The sequence below is a fragment of the Miscanthus floridulus genome, chromosome 5, assembly GCF_019320115.1.
Source record: "Miscanthus floridulus cultivar M001 chromosome 5, ASM1932011v1, whole genome shotgun sequence".
Taxonomy (NCBI): Eukaryota; Viridiplantae; Streptophyta; class Magnoliopsida; order Poales; family Poaceae; genus Miscanthus; species Miscanthus floridulus.
In genome coordinates, this window is record NC_089584.1 from 9,250,406 (window position 1) to 9,253,814 (window position 3,409).

The window sequence follows — 3,409 nt, forward strand, 5'->3', positions numbered from 1 at the left end:
CACATACAAGTTGATAACTGAAGATGGAAAAGAAGTCAACAATACATGGCACATCAGCCAGCTACGAAGATTCTACGCATGAAAAGGGAAAATATACATACAAGCCACAAGAGATCAATGTTCATGATCAATAAAGATAGCGCTCATCAACAACATATGTACTATTATGACCTGTCAATATTCATGATCAATAAAGATGGTTCTTTCTCAAGAAACATGTCTTATTATGGCTTTCCCCGAGTTGTTTCCAATGAGCACCAAAAAGCAAAATGGCTAAAAAGACGCCTGAGCATACCGGCCGAGAGCAAAAGAGCTAAAAACACGCTTGAGCCCGCCGATGAGGGTAGCTAATAAGCTAACACCCGAAACCAAAAGCAAAATGGTTGAAAAGACGCCTGAGCATACCGATCGAGAGCAAAAGAGCTGAAATATGCTTGAGCCCACCGATGAGGGTAGCTAATAAGCTAACACCCGAAACAAAAAGCAAAATAGCTGAAAAGATGCCTGAGCATACCGGCCAAGAGCAAAAGAGCTGAAAACATGCTTGAGCCTGCTGATGAGGGTAGCTAACAAGCTAACACCTGAAACAAAAAGCAAAATGGCTGAAAAGACGCCTGAGCATACCGGCCGAGAGCAAAAGAGCTGAAAACATGCTTGAGCCCGCCGATGAGGGTAGCTAATAAGCTAACACCCGAACAAAAAAAATGGCTAAAAAGATGCCTGAGCATACCGGCTGAGAGCAAAAGAGCCGAAAAGATGCTTGAGCCCGCCGATGAGGATAGCTAATAAGCTAACACCCGAACCAAAAAAGCAAAACGACTGAAACTAAGCCAGCAGCACGGCGAGACAACATGGAGCAGAGAAGGCCGGCAGGCATCTGTCTACCCAAGTCCAATGCGATGCTGGATATGGTGCTGATCTGCATCGGACAGTCTCAAGGTAGGCGACGAGGATCAACCTAGAACTGCCAGATAAAGGATCGTATCCCACATCACAAGACTCCCTCCAACTATCACCACATACTTCCAAGTACAATGCTGCTACATGATTAGCCTACCTCTAATCCCTATCACAAGACTCCCTCCAGCTACGGCAAGATACACAAAGACGGCAAAACAAGCCCGGAGGCTGCTCTACTTAACAAACTACCATATTCATGACTACAGAGACTTCAGAACAAGCAACAAAATGCTCAATGAATTAAAACAGCACTCCAAGAGGGTATTTATAGACTGAAGGAGCGGTGCACATGGACCAGGAGCACCAACGAAACAAGCCTAACAAAGGACACGGTGAAAAGACATAATTCAATGAAAGAAGACTCAGGCGTGAAGGAACAGTACTCAAGGACAAGCATATTCAAAAGGATATACCAACACTATACAACTCATGAACAAACACCATTTACACTCAACCACCATCATACAACTACATCTGACAACAGCAGACTACCAGAGAATATGCCAAAACCCTGCTTCTGAGTTCTTTCTAAACAAAAGAACCCGGATATCTGCTCGGGGGCTGCAACAGGAGAGGTTTTCAGTTCTTTTGAACAACTCAGATTCAAGACCCTCCAGCTCCTTGTTCCAAATAGCAAGAGGCTCAGGGGCTACACTTAGTGGATCCCAAGAAGCGCTACACGATTTCGCTTAAGAAAGCACTCGGACGACGCTTGTTCTTGATCGACAAGACTTGAAGGAACAAGACAAGGCTTCCAGAACTCAACCATGAAGTGCTCGGGGGCTTGTCGATCCTAGGATATTTTTACAACCAGAGATAGGACCAGATGCTGACCACACTCCGAGTTAAGCCAAAAAGAAGAAGCTAGAGATGTCCTAAGTCTTTTTAGTACTAACAAGAACACAAAGTTTGTCGAGACAACAATCTATATCGAGTTGTTTACAAGTCATAGATGAAAGCTAGACAAGCACTCGACAAATCAAGGAAGTCTGTCAAGACATCAATCTACATATACCGAGTTATTTACAAGGCACAAATGAAAGCCAGAAAAGTACTCGACAGATCAAGAAAGTTTATCAAGACAATGATTTACCTAAGCCGAGTTGTTTATGAGACAAAGAAATATAGACAAAGAAGACATCAACAAAAAATAAAGAATCTCCATTCAGTTTTCAAGTATAGTGTTTTGTTACAGAAGCTGAAATACAAAGGTCGATTACATCAGGCATTGTCATCAGGAGAAGAAACATCAATGTTAAGATTATCTACAATCTTCCTGGCTAAATCATCGACCTCAGGCTCCAACTTCTCAACAGCATCCAGATACTCTTGGCTCTCAGCTTCATCAGCAACCTTGGATAAAGGAAAGTCTGGAGAAAGAACCTAGACCTGGGCAAGAACGTTCCTGGTACAAAGATGGGCACACCGCTTCACGAACTCCTGGAAATGGGTTGGCACTTAGGGAATGAACTGAGCCCAAGAATGACCATCATCTGCTGGAGTCCGGAGAAGATTGGCTACTGACCAAAAAGACTTCCACAAAGCCTTCTAGTTCTTAGTAGCCATTGCCAACTTGCCAGTTAAGTCCTCAATGGTTTTTGGGCCTGCACAAGATCTCTGTCAGCTCCACGCCTAATCAACTTAGCAAGCATGAGTTCTTCTTTAGCTTGAGTAATTACCTCCTCAGCCTTATTGTGGCTAGTATGAACGAGTGTCTTCATCTCCTTAATACCCTCCGAGAGCTTCTGCTTTTCAACTTGGAGAGCTAGACCAAGCAACAAAAGACAAGTAAGCAGAAAGGCAAATCTAAATACAAAGGGAAGCGAAAAAGAACTCGCGATACCATGGCACTCTTTATTCATGGCCTCCATGTTTTTTAAGGCCTCCTAGGCAGCTGCATCCCTCTGCTTTTCTACCTCAACTACCCGAGCATGGAGAGCCTTCTCCTCCTTCTGATGCGTTTGACGCTCAGTCTCCAACTTGGCCCGATAGAGGTCAAGCTCTGCCTTCAGGGTACTCACCTCAGAGGACAACTTTTTCTTGATTTCAGATGAGAAAAAGAAGCCGGTATGATCATGAGAAAAGGACTAAGCAAAAAGAAAGAGAGAAAAACAAGAAATAAGGACAGGAGAAAAACGAACATCCAAAGCAAGAAGTTCAGAAAAACTTACCTGGAGCTTTTCCCCGAAAGAAGTCACAAAGGTCGCCAAGTTTCCCCAGGCGGCAGTCAGCTCCAACAATCGATGAGTGGCATCAAATTGCTGCACCACATCATCGGCCAAAGGCGGACCACCGGAAGCAAGAAGAGGAGAGGGAGAAGCCAGCTGAGGCAAAGAAGGCATGACCAGGGCAATCTCCTAGGAAGCCATGGCCAACCCCTTAGATGAACCTGCCGCCATGGCCACGGTCACCTCAGGAGTCAGCAAATCAGTAGCTGCAGCCACTATCC